Here is a 14009-nt window from a genome sequence, read left to right as displayed (position 1 = left end):
ACTTCCCTGAAATATTTTGGGAAATAGATAACCAGAAAGTTTTCATTTTTCAGTTGCAGGTATTGTTTTTTTTTTTTTATTTTAGTTGTGGTGGTGTTTTGTTTTTTTTTTTTAAACATAGATATTTCTTATCAATGTTTAAAAAGAAAAAGTTATTTTAAAAACTTTCTGCAGACTTCCATAGTCTATCTTTTAGACCAAACTGCTAGAAATTCAAGAATGATTGCCTGATGTTTGTTTTGACCAGTGTTTCTAACACCTCTATCGCAAGAAGAATGTACTTTCAACCTTATGTTGTAGTGCTAGAAATGGAGGTTCAGATTTATGATTCTTCTTCTGTAATTAAGGGAAGAGAAAACTCATACTAGACCCAAGAGACCAGCAAAAATCAGACACCTAGAAATGTTCTTTCACAAAAGGTCAGGCAGAATTATACAGGAAACTGGATAGAGGTAATTTAATATTGTCATTTAAGATAGGTGATTACCTTTTGGTTTTATAGCATTTTGGGTTTGTTGCAAATAGGGCCAGAGAAGGGGAATTTTATGTTAATCACTATCTAGATAGACTATATATAATATTTCAGGTTGATTATGGACATGTATCACATATGTGATGGTTATTTATTTTAGGCTACGGAGGAATCCATTCTTGAAATTGAGCATGAGATGCACACATTTCTTTATTCTGTAAATGTTGAGATTTTTCTGTGTGGTTTCATCACTATTCTACTGCTGTATAAAACTTCTTAACAGAGTATAGAGAAATATATAACTGGTTAAAATGACATGTTGTAAGATAAAATTCAGGAAGACATTTTGTACTCCATTGATCTTGCTCCCACAGGAGTTTATTAATATTTAATTGTGTTAGAAGTTACACAAACCGTCTCATTTTATGAAACCTTATTAACTTACTCAAGTAAATTAATTCTAAATGAGAGGAAATGAGAATTCAAATAATTTTTTTTTTTAAGCAGCTACACAGAATTTCCATGCATATTAGGTGGCTCAGGGAATTGGTAAGCCAGGGATGTGAGATGTGTGGAGTTCAAGCCTCTATTTGAATCTTTGACCATGTTGGCAGAGTTTGAAAACGTGATCCTCTGACATAAGTTTTTGTAATGTGCTGCCTGTGAATTGAGTTGGGAATTCTCCATCCAGATGTTAATGGGGAAGCGCTCGCATCATAAGACTTCTTATGAAGTTGTTTTTCTTGGGAATCTTGACAAAGGTCAAGAAATGTGAATGAGCATATGGACACTGACCTTGTCATACAGCATTACTGGTTCTCCTTCCAATTAAGATACAGTTCTGGTACAGTATAATGTGAAGTTTACTCTGATATTGCTTTTTTGATATTCCTAATATTATCAAAAGCCTTAGCTTCCAGTGTTGTTAATTTGATGCCAGTACATAATTCAGCTTGTAACTAACATGCACACATATAACTCTCTTGAAAAACTACCAGAAAAATTATTAGATCAAAAAATAAAAATAAAAATTTCTTTTGAAAAATTATTCCTAATTTCATCTAGGTTATTTAAAGTGCCATTTAAAAAAAATCAAACAACTTCTGAAGCGGCCAACTCCCTGGAACCAGAGGACGGAGAGTGTAAATTGGAGTCCCATTGACAAGGTAGTTAAATTCTAGTGAAAGAGTGTAAAATGTGGAAGTTAGAGGCAATGGAGACTGCAGGACTTTCACTTATTCTCCAGGGCAGTTTGGTGGAAATGCTGAGTTGTCACTGAGTTCATATATATGTACCAGCTGTACCCTGTCTTCTTGGTGTCTTCGGCTCAAGGTCTGAGCTGATTGAGGTCAGTGTGCTCATTGACCACAGTTCTTGCTCAAGGGGGAAAAGCTGAGTTCCTCCATTTGGATAGGTTCTGAGAATAACTTTTTTGTTCTCAGTTCTTAGAACAGTATCAGGGGATGTGGCATCTGACTAGATTATGTAGAGCAAACACAGATGGTTTATAAATGGGAAAACAGCTAATAAGGGTGTGTTGCTCAAGGAGCCACTATCCTTAGTATTGAACAGTCAGTCATAAATGCTGAGAAAAAGTGATGCCTAATACACTGTTCTTTAGCTGAGTTCGCTACTTGTTTCAAGACAGAACGTAGAATCATAGAAGCATAGAATGGTTTGGATTGGAAGGGACCTTTAAAGGTCATCTAGTCCAACCCCCCTGCAATGAGCAGGGACATCTTCAACTAGATCGGGTTGCAGAGCCCCATCCAACCTGACCCTGAATGTTTCCAGAGATGGGGCATCTACAGCCTCCCTGGACAACTTGTTCCAGTGTTTCACCACCCTCATCATAAAAAATATCTTCCTTATATCTAGGAAATGAACTTCAGCCCAGCCCAGCATTCAAGTATTGGATTATGCAGCTTTGTTGTATCTTGCCTACGGGCATTTTCAACACTTGAGAAATTTCAGCACAACTGACTTCTCATGTTTTTTCTTAAATATTTAGTTCAGGGAAGAACACTTAGTAAGGAATGTTCAGAATGTTCAGAGAAGAACACTTAGCAAGGAATGATGTGGTGTGGGGTTTTTTTTTTTTTTTTTTTTTACCAATATTGCTTTGACTTTGGTTCTTCCTGTGAGCCAAAAGAAAACCATAGTAACAAACCCTGACCTCCTCCCCTAACTCCGTACCTTTGTTTGAGGACATTCAGACAACTTGTTCTGTTTTGTCTTGTGTGAAGGTCAATGCTGCTAGCATAAGGAATGACAATGCATGCAAATTATCACTGTGTTTTCTATTAGCTGTAATGGGCTAAAAGAAGCAATGATCTTCCAAAGCACATAAATTGGCCAATGTGTTGGATATATGTGTCAGCTACAGACAAGCTATTCAACACAAAATTCATTCAAGCTACCAGAGCATACATCTTAGATCAATGGGAGCTTCCTGTGTAGAATTGTTTGGAGCTGGAAAGCAGAGACCACTTTCTTTTCTATTCCCAATGCAATTTTAAACCAATCTGAGAAGGTATGTGCAAGAGATCATTAAATTCCTTTCTCCTCTGCAGAGACAAATGCATTGTGTGGTGATAGGCACTGATATGAATCGGGGAGAGATTAAGCTCCCCTACTGACCCTATAAAGTATTGCTTTAGACCATGGACTTGGCTTAAGAAGTACAAGGATGAGTTCATTTATTTTTAGTGAATTGTGGAAGTGCTGCCAATGTCTTAGTAGCTGAGACAATTGCTACTTGGTCAGCAAATCTTTTTATGGTAACTTTTTTATTAGTCAGTGTATTAACACTAAGGCATTATTTCCTATAGCTACATGATATATGTGCTTTTTTAAATGGAGCCAGTGTATTTTTAACAGACTAGCTGATTTTCATTTTTTTAAGGCCCAAAGTGGTATTTGTACCAGTATCTGGCACAGTAATAATTCCCATCATCAAAGACTGATCTCCAGGAAGAAATTGCTCTCTTCTCATCACTGTCCTGCTCCCAGTGACATTGCAGATACTTACAGACCTAATCCCAAACTATTTAAATCTATCCCAACAGATTTCAGTGGAGGTTAAAGCCTGGGTAGCTATGTTTAAATCTGCAGGCTGTGATTTTTTCCATGCACTTGTTTTTTTCTGAAACAGGACATTTGTTGGTCTTCTGGTGTATTGTAGCCGAATCCACACTCTAACACAAGTATTTTAAGCAACTGTGAGAAGCATAGGGCTGTATTGTATCAGCTCACACTTCTGTTGCTAGCAGGCGTGGAGAGAGAGCATGTAGAGGTGTATTATAACTCAGGAAGGATTTTTGAACAAAATAAAACACAAATATGGACATGGTAGCTCTTATAACATGCATGGGTTTCTGATACAGTGATCTGTCTTGCTAGTTTACAGAAACTTGTAATTTTATAATTAAAATTAAGAAGATTCTCCCTTTTGCTCTTCATGATGTGTTGATTTTTCCCCGAAGCTACACTATTCTGCAAGCCCCAGCACTTGTAGCCCTACTGATAGAGAGAGAAGGAGCTGTGAAAGCCCATCTGCTTCTCATTTGCCCAGCAGTTGACCATCAGCAAGAGTGCAAAATTTTTATCTAGAAACATAAGGAATATTGATTAATCTTCTTCTGAAATTCATCATTTATCCAGGTGCATTGAAGCATTATGGACTTAAGCCTGTGCTGCTCACGAAGTTTCATCTTTTCACAAAATTGCCACCTTTATTCTGGGCTGAAGGAGTGGCACCATCTTGCCTTAGGTGGTGTGCCTTAGGGTGGCACGCCAGCCCCCCCCCGTTCACTCAAGTGCCAGGGGAGCTTCTCCTGCATTCAGTGTATCACGGAGAAGAGGCTGCAGCTCAGAGGAATGATTGACGACAGGATTAGTGAGTGCTGACTGAACAGGCCGTCTTACCCTTGCAGTAAATCAGAAGAATGGGCAGTCTGGAAACTGAAGAGCAGCTCCAGCAGGCTGGCTGGGACACAGCATGGCTCCGAGGGCTGCGGGCCAGCCAACAGGCTTAGGGTGGCAGAGCAGGCATCGGTACTGGGGGGGAGAAGAGGCAGTTTTAGCAGTGAAGCAATGATTAGTCATTTCTCATAGCTTCTTTAAAAAATGCACGCTTTAGAATACAAAGGAGAAGCAACATTCTGGCTAGCACAAAAGATGAGGTGCTTTTTGATTATAAATATTTTTATGTGGCTTTTTAAAGATACAAGTGCAAATAGAGCATAAATTCTGGTATTTTGAGATTTTTTTTTTTAATATGAAAAATCAGATAAATTAGCCTACTTTAGAATAGTACTAAAAGATATCTGGAATATAGCCGGCACTGGGTTATTTCCTAGAGCCGTGTTATTTAGTATAACCTCCTGTAGTCAGCATGCAGAACTTCTGAATTTTATTTAACATTTAGCAGAATAGTGTCTGTTCAGCCTCTGCTGTCTGGATTTTCTATGCTGAAATGATTCACATCAACCTTATTTCTGAGGCTTTTGAATCGCATACAATGATAGTAGCACATTATAATGATAGAGAAAAAGCATTATATACACACTTGTACTACAGAGATGAATTACACTGTACTTTACTGCCTGTTTACACCTTTTTATTACTTTGGCAACTCTGTGTCTTCAAAAGAAAGGTAGTATTTTTATTTGTTTAGAAATACAACACAAATAATTTTTCTAAAGAACTATTTTTGAAGGGAAAAAAACGTATCCTTGAACTCACGTAGGTCAATAAAATCAGTGGAGCTATTTTAGATTTACAAGGCTATAGTGGAAAAGCATAATTGATGCCTGTATCATTTGTGAATCCAGCATAGCTCCTACAATCTCAGAGTCTCACAGAATGGTGAGGTTGGAAGGGACCTCTGGAGGTCATCTGGTCTGCCCCCCAGCTTAAGCAGAGCCACCTAGAGCAGGTTGCCCAGGACCGTGTCCAGACGGCTTTTGAGTATCTACACAGATGGAGACTCCACAACCTCTCTGGGCAACCTGTGCCAGTGCTCGGTCACCCTCACAGTAAACAAGTGCTTTCTTGTGTCCAAATGGAATTTCATGTGTTTTAATTCATGCCCATTGCCTCTTGTCCTGTCACTGGGCAGCACCACTGAGGGCAGTCTTCTGGCTCCCTCATCTTCACTCCCTTCCATCAGGCATTTGCATACATTGGGAAGATCTCCTCAGAGCTTTCTCTTCTCCGGAAGCGTAACATCTCAGGAAGCTGAGCACTGGGACACTCTCAGAATGTTTTGGGACCTTTCCTGTGCTGAACTCAAAGGCAGCTGAAGACAGTGGAAAGACTCCCCTTAGCTTCGGTAGGCAGGGCCAATCTCACCCTTGACCAGATTCCGCTATATTTTCCATGGTAAAGCTATAAAAATTTTCAAACTACTCTTATACCATAGCAACGTATTTGGTTTATATCTGTTAGATATCCAATGGCAGAATTATCAGAGGCTTTTCAGTGCAGAGCTTGTAGTCTCTAGTGACCTTTGTTCTTTGCTAGCTGGGCAGTACATCTCCATCAGAAGGGAAACACTGAGTCTTTTCACTTGCAGTTCCTTCTGAGCAGGAAACTCACTCCTCATATGTCTGTTGTTCTGCGTAAATTAAAATACAGCTTACAGTGAATTGAAATATAGCTTACAGTAATTGGACTTCTGTGTTTCCCTTTCCTTCTTCCCCACATCCTTTGAATTTCATTGTTCTGGGTTAGCAGAGGACTGGGGGAGTCGGTGCACTGTGCCTCAGTCAGACTTTTCATGCATTAAAGTATGGCTTCCTGCTTGGTGAGTGGCTTTTTGGCTATTCTGGACCCCATGCATTACGGAACTCCACTGGAAGACTCTAGATCTGGAGGCAATGTATCAGTAGATGAGGAGAATTCCAGTTAATGGTAAAGTCATCTACTTTTAGTCTTACTGTGTGCCTGAGAATGAATTATAAAATAAAGTATGCTTAAGAAAATCCTTATTCATTAAAATACATTATACTGAATGTATAGCAGTCTGCACTAAAGAAGAAATTGGAAACATAATATTGGTAATCTTATTGGTAGAGAATTAAAAATATTTTTTTACATGGGAAATTTTGCTGTAGGCATGCTCTGCTCTCCCCCTGCTCTTCTTATAACCTATTTTGTCGAGGCTGACTGGGAAAAGAACTTACTCTTTTCCATTCCTTTTTTCATTATGTTCTTACTAGGGAGTTCGCAAAATATAAAATACCTGCAGCGTATTATTATTTTAGTTTATTTCCAGTGCAAATAAAAGCATTAACATATGTTTAGATGTAAGTATTTTGGCTTTCAGACAGCTGGGAGTGGACAGACTGGCAATGTTCCAGTCTCTAATAAGTTACTACCCTGACTTTAGTAACGCTGATTTCAGCAGAATTTGCTTAGTCAGGTCGCTATGAAATAATAATTAAAAAAAATTCTGGTTGCATTTATATTTACAAAAATCACCTAGGATATATGGGTGTTCACATGGCTATGTGTTGATTTCAATATGTTTGTTCTCACCAGTGATGTGTTAATGTCACTCTGCACCTGCAACATTGGAGTGTGGGGTTTTTTTTTGGTTGGTAGGTTGGGTTTTTTGTTTTGGGGTGGGGTTTTTGGTTTTTTTTTTGGTCCCATAACCAGGAGTACATTGCCAAATCAGTAGCTTGTAGCTGATGTTCTTGTTTCTGCCTGGAGCTTTTCCTCTGTAGATCTTGCAAATATCTGTAGTACCAGTAACAATGATCTTTAATGGGCATGTTTTCTGAAAAGGGTGGAACTTGGCTTTTAGCTGAAAACCCCAAAACTGCAGTTTTTGGACAAGGTCACAGAATAGTAACAAGTTGGAGACAGAGAGCACTAAATGGAGCTGGATAGAGCAAAATACCAAAAACCAACCAACCAAATGAGATTCGTGGCTTGTTGAGACCTGTGCAGTTTTCAAAGACCAGTTTGCACCCAACATACTCTTATTCATAACAGGATTGCCGCATTGACAAGGGTCATCTGGGTGGAAGGTTGGCCTAGGGCAGACAGTGGTGGGAACCATGGGAGTGTAAAAGAAGGCACTTGTACAATTTTCTGACAGTGCTTATGTCAAGTGAAAAAATTGGAAGGTTGTGAAGACTGGAACTCAATAAATAAAATATTGAAAAAAACCCACCACGAAACCATCAATAATGTGGTCTTATTTCCCTGGCAGTCTAAGGAAGGGATGGTAAAATATGAGTGAAGTTGATTCGGTGAGATTAATATAAAATGATGTATCCTGCTATCCTTTATTTGTCTTTTTGTAAAGATAATGATTTAAACCAGTGGCTTTCAGTCTTTTGGACTGCAGAAGTTTGAATTGTTTTCAGTGGAAACATGTAGTGAATAAAGCCTTATACCGCTTGGTTAATTCTCTTACCCATCACTTGCAGATATCTGAAGTGTGATGTATAGACCTCCAGGCTGTTATTGATCACTGTTTCTACATCTGTCAGCTTATGAAATATACTTGGCTTCAACTAATGGCCACTTTGTCCCATGTGAGACACAACTTTGAACTTGAAATCTCAGCAGATTTGGTGTAACAGTCCTTTCTCATACTTTCCTCATCTGTTCCTTTCAAAACAATCATTGCAGTCCTCTTTATTTGAAAGGCTTCTGCTACTTGCTTTCTTCCCTGCACTGGGCACAGTGCTGCATCTACAGTGATTCTCATGGTTTTGTATCACTGTTCTGAATCTTTGCCAATATAGAGAGCGTTTTTACTAATTTTTTACTTTTTTTTTTTGGGTAGGGGGAGTGGGGAGGGGTTATTTGGTACCAGTTTGCACTAAGAAGAAAGTTCTGTCCATTTGGTTGGGAGGGTAGCTGACCATCCTAAGCCTTCCTATACGGAGTAGCTGCCTAGCATTTTTTCCTACTACTTGTTGAAATTATTTCTGTAACTTTCTGCTTGGAAATGAAAATTCTGATACTCCCCTGGTTGCTCTTGGAAAAGTTTTATGTAAACTTTTTTCAAGTATAATTTTGACTGGTTTCCCAGATTTCATTTTATTTATAATTGATGACATTTTAAAAATCCCTTAAAATTATTTAACATCTAGATTTTTTTTCCCAAACAGGTGAATAAAATTTGAAGATATTGTTACGTTTGTTGTCTGGCATTGTCATAAACTATTATGGTGAAGAAGAGCTTTTTTATCTTGCTTATTTTTGATGGCCAGTATATACTTATTTATAGTAGTGTTACAATGGTATTACAGTGACATCATTGTTTGATGTAATAAATTGGGGCAGAAAATGCCTGGTTTCAATTATCAGTTTTTTGTGGGGTTTTTTTGTGGTTTTTTTTTGCTATCCTGAAAGCAAAGCAAGAGAATATGCTTAACTCATCTGGAAAATAGGCACATACCTGTTATTTCCAGTGAGGGAGTACTTCAAATACTTGGAAGGTAGGAAGATGAACTGGCATGATTCTCCCTTTATCATTATTACTTTGACAAAGAGATGTAAATTCAGGGATTATTTTCTTAAGATGTTTCTTCAGGTTATATTCATATTCACTAAAGTGCAGCATCCTCTCTAGGCACATTTTACAGGCTTGTGAAGTGAGAGTTTGTTTTGTAGATATTTGCATCATGTCATATCCAGAAGCTTTTTGTTAGATCCTCAAAGCACCTAAATGAGAAATCAAATTGGAGTATAGCATAGAAGAGATAACAATCTTGCATATGGTTGTTGTGAAGTTCTCAGACAGGCTTCTTAATAGTAGTAGAATATGACTTCAGAATGCTTAAATCTTGTCCATGGTCTTCTGTGGCTCTGTATGTATAGAGTTGGTAGTACGGTTTAAGCACCTGACTACAAACTTTTCATTTTACTAATTTTGCAGTATTTTATTACAGAGTTGCAATGAAGAATGTAGCAATAAGTGAATGCATTTAAAAAAATAGAAAATTAGAATAGACATAAATAAATAAAGGAATCACATCCTCATTTTCATGCATCAGTTCAACCATCTTGATTCACACATTTGCACCTTTGCTCCTGTTTCCAGTGTGACATCTTGACTCCCATGAAAACTCAGTGGAAGTAACAGATCGATTCTTACAGTGTGGTCAAACAGATTAAAAATCCTCACCTTTACTTCTGCTGTACTCTGAAACTGCTCTGTGTGTATCTTGCATCTTTCATCATCTCAGAAGCTGTTTACCAGTACTGTTTAAAGCAATTGATCATGGACAGCAAGAGCCCTGTCCTTCTTTCTTTCCAAAAAAATTCCATGTTTTGAAGTCTAACCTCTTCTAAACATATGTAGACATATGTAGACATGAAGTCTGTTAAATAAAATCCTAAGGTGGTTGCTGAAATAAAATATTTTGTGGAACGAAAGAAACTCCCTCCCTTGGAGAATGACAGCCCTTTGCATTTCCCCTCTCCAAAAGCTTGAAGGTCATATTGCAAAACAAACTGGATGCTGCCGTTCAGAGTGCAGTTCTTAGCAGACCATGGTTGACTTGGAAGTAGGTAGATGCAGTGAGCAAATGTATTTAAGTAGCTCTACTTGCTGTCACTATTAATTATTTGTAGTAAGGTACCTTTAAAACCCTGCTGTTATGAAAAGCCTTCTGTCTAGTTGCTATACACACAAAAGACAGTCCTCTGTTCCATAGGATCTGACAATTTAAGTATAAGAGATAAGACACCGGATATAGAGCCAGAGATGTGGGGAGAGTAAGGGAAAACTAAAATAAATGAGCCATTGTCCTGTCAGGCTTCTCTCTCAGGTGTCTCTGCACTTCTGGCTAGAAGTTCATGAGCTCCGACCTGGAGCTGCTGGCACTGTGGGCTATGCCTTGTTTTCATAGTCAGGATTGTGTCCTGCAGGAAAAGTACATGCTGATAGTTACTAACATTTATTCAAGATTTGAGGGCAAAATTTTTCTTTTTTCTTTCTCTCAAGATATTTGCTCCCATTGGTTTAGCTCTTAGAACAACAGAATTTAGAGGGAGGGGGAAGGAGAAACTAATTTGACTTTTCAATATAATTCAGTGTTACAATAACGTTACCTTATGTCTTCAAAGCACATTTCTAGCATTATGAGTATTTGCTCCTCACATTTCTCTTGGAAATACTGAAGTATTCCCCATGTATTGAGGTGATCACAGACAATGTGACCACAGGTGGATTCATTTTCTCAATCCCAATAAAGTTCCCTCTAACAAAACTAGGTTGTTCCACAGGAAAGACAGCACTTGTTCTTGCCAGGGCAACACCCCAAATTTCTTATCTGTCAAGTTTGGTCATCATAAGTCCACTGTTCCTTTATAATTCTACTACATACCCATACTAGATCTCTGCAGCTAACAAAACCAAGGTTTTTGCTAATAATATATTGAAAATAAATTCAAGAACATGACTATGCAAACTGATATTTTTCTCTCAGACTTTCAAGAGCTTGAAAAAAATGAAAAACACTGAGAATAGGTTTCATAAAATTCATTAAGCATTTTGTCTTAATGTTATTTAACCCATTCCAGTAATTTCTGAGATTCTTGGTAATGGAATTAATTACATTTGAAGATGTACCTATTTCTTTTCTGTGCCATTGAAATTGCAGAATGTACTTTGCCTTATGCAGGTTTGATGCTAATGGGCGATAATTAAAAATGAAATTTTTTTTTTAACTGTACTTTCTGATTCTTGGTTTCCATACAAAGGTAGTAGTAGGCAAAGGCAAAGGCAAAAAAGTAAGTTGGCTGATATATCAGTAAGATGAAAGTATTGTAGCTCTCCTAGAGACTGGCATACACTACAGCCCCATATAGACAAACACACCTGGTTGCACAAGCATGCAAAATCTGAGTCTAATGTCTGGAAAGGTCCCCCTGACAACAATAGGAGTGTTAACATAGATATAATATATAATTTTATTTTGTCTTATCAGTGACTTTAAGGCTTTGCCTCACTGATGTAGTTCCCAAACAGAAAAGGAATAGTCCCATTAACAGTTGCTATGAACTCTGGCTTACTGTTTTTCTGTGACTGGGTTGGAGCATCAACATCTGCACTCTGCAGAAATTAGCTATGACAGAGCAGAACCTGTGAACATCTGCTCCAGCTACTTTTACATTTTTAATTATTTCAAATTCTGAAGTGACTTTAGACATGAAGTAGTGTATTGTTTGGGGATGCACAATGGGTAACAGTAACTTCTGGCAGCCCTGAGAAACAGGGGCATGCTGTTAGGTGTACATAGGTTTCTATTTAAAGTTGTCTTTCGAAAATTTCCAACTCTATTGGTAGCACCTGTTTTTTTTTTTTTTAGATTAGTTTTTGATTAAATGCTATTTGGTAATGAATGTTGAGAGCGAGTATATAACAAATTTGGAAAGTTGATTTGCATAACTGACTTTAATCAAGATTTCAAAAAATGTGTTTACCTTGCTGTCTGTGCTAAAAACCTTTTGCTGAACTAATGCTAAGGTCTTAGCCTAAGAACATTTAAGTAGAGTTCTCTGGAGTGTTTGTGATTATGCCAACTAATCCTGTCATTCTGGCTGAAGTGAGGGAGGAAGATGATGGGTCTCAGAAGAGGGATGGGATGATGGGCAGATTCCTTATGTGGGAACGAAAATGGGTGGAGGAAGAGTTGGGAGCGTGAAAGCCGGTTCAGTTCCTGTATGGACCTAGGTGCAGGTGCTTTGAAAGAACCGAGATCTAACAACAGCTATAGATGTGGTGCTCCATCTGTGTGCTAATCCATTCCTGGAAACGTCTAAACACATTAGACTGGCCTGTGCCATTATGCAAATAAGGCATACGTGATTATTACCGTAATAGCTGAGGTAACAAGGGGCTGCCATGTGTAGGGGAAGTGAAGGCACTTGGATTTGGGAGGAAGGTAAATGCAGTGAATATGGAGCTACATGATGCCAGGTCACACTTCGCCAGGGAGGCACGAGCAGCAAAGTCACGGTGCAGAATTTCTAGCTAAAGTGTCTGTGGAAATTGTTCTGAGACAAGGAGAGACTGGTTGAGAATGGAGCATCAGCAGGGTCCCTGATAGTCACTCAGGTATGGGCGTATTCTGTGGGAGCTTAAATAATGTGGCAAATTTTTGGAGCAGAAGCTGTTTGGGACCTCTATGGCTTGGGAGCACGGAAATGTCACTTTCAAGTTATTTTCACCCAAATAAATACCAGATTTACTGTTTTGTGGTGAACTGAGTCGTTTTGCTGTTTGCATAGGGTGTTTTTTAATGCTGTCAAATGAAACACTGTCAAAATCTCTGAGGGGGCTGCCATTCAGAGGTACTTGCCTTTTACTGAATGTGCTCACATGATCTGTGTCCACAAGGCTGCAGAAAGCAACCATTTCACGAGTCATGTGCAAAAATGTGTCTTTGAAAGTTATGTGTAATTGGTGCATGCTATTTTTTCATGGCAAATCTGGGCAAAAATGGGGGTACTATCCTAAAATGCTTTTTTTTTCTCCCCCCCAGCTCTGTTTGAAGGCTCTATGGAGCCGAGTAACAGTTATCCTATGTAAGGGCTGTTGCAGGAGTAGGTATCCTCCCTTGTCACATCCATGGGTGATCTTAACTTACAACATGGCAATGGAGAATACAACCTGCTTTTTATATAGTAAATTAATGCTGATGGGTGATAACTGTTTACCTCTCATAGATTTAAAATAGTGACTCAGAAGTGTGCACGTCTTAAGCAGTTCTTCCTTACTTCCAGAAATTCCCAACACTCAGTCCTAATCAATTAATTGGATTTAATCTTGCATACAGATTCCTGTGACTTGAGGCTTTCTGATGGGTGTATGTGAAAGTTTAAGCATGTCATGAAGTATAAGGTGTTTTAGGGAGTTGTCTATTTATTTTTCTACACTGCACCATTTTTCTCTTAACAAAGTTTTCAGAAAAGCATCTTTTACAGTTAGCCCAGCAGTCCAGCTGAGAGAACGTGGAACTGAAGCAGAAACTTCCCTGTCATTAGTAGCTGTCAGCATTTGATAAAATACCTATTTGCACCTTTACTAAGATACAACTATGTCACTACTGTTGCAAATAGCTTACACAAGGAGTCCATCAGATAATGTCTAATCCCACTTCTGTGAGGATTAAGTGGGTATGTAATGTTTGCATTGGAGTTCTTGCAGACTGTTGTGCTATTTATAAACCTTTAATATAATTGTAATGCAGTGGCCATATAATTAATATTAACTGAATTGCCTTTTTTTCTCTTGACACTATGTAACGCTTTTGTCTTGGCATTTGATTTTATTGTTTGACATTTTGCTGTGGAAGTTGTTTTGAGTATTGGATGGCCAACATAGTTAATTCGGCATAAAATGGATGGGCATTTTGATTGCATTAGTCAAGCCTAAGTTTTCAAAATCCTATGTTTAGAGTACAAAATATTCCAGTTCTGTTTGACGAGTAGAATATGGTCCGTTGCTCTAAAGTCAAAGTTGTGCATGTCTGTCAATAGAAATATTTTGGCTGCCATATTT

General features: G+C 38.2%; 1 protein-coding gene across 1 annotated transcript in view; it reads left to right on the top strand.

The window, feature by feature from the left end:
• The window catches only part of NELL2 (neural EGFL like 2), a 154180-nt gene that overhangs the window by 44454 nt on the left and 95717 nt on the right, over positions 1-14009 (top strand). The gene's annotated exons all lie outside the window — the stretch shown is intronic.

The sequence above is a fragment of the Pelecanus crispus genome, chromosome 1 (genome assembly GCF_030463565.1).
Source record: "Pelecanus crispus isolate bPelCri1 chromosome 1, bPelCri1.pri, whole genome shotgun sequence".
NCBI lineage: Eukaryota > Metazoa > Chordata > Aves > Pelecaniformes > Pelecanidae > Pelecanus > Pelecanus crispus.
The sequence above is the reverse complement of the archived record's forward strand: the minus strand, read 5'-3'. Positions and strand labels throughout refer to the sequence as shown.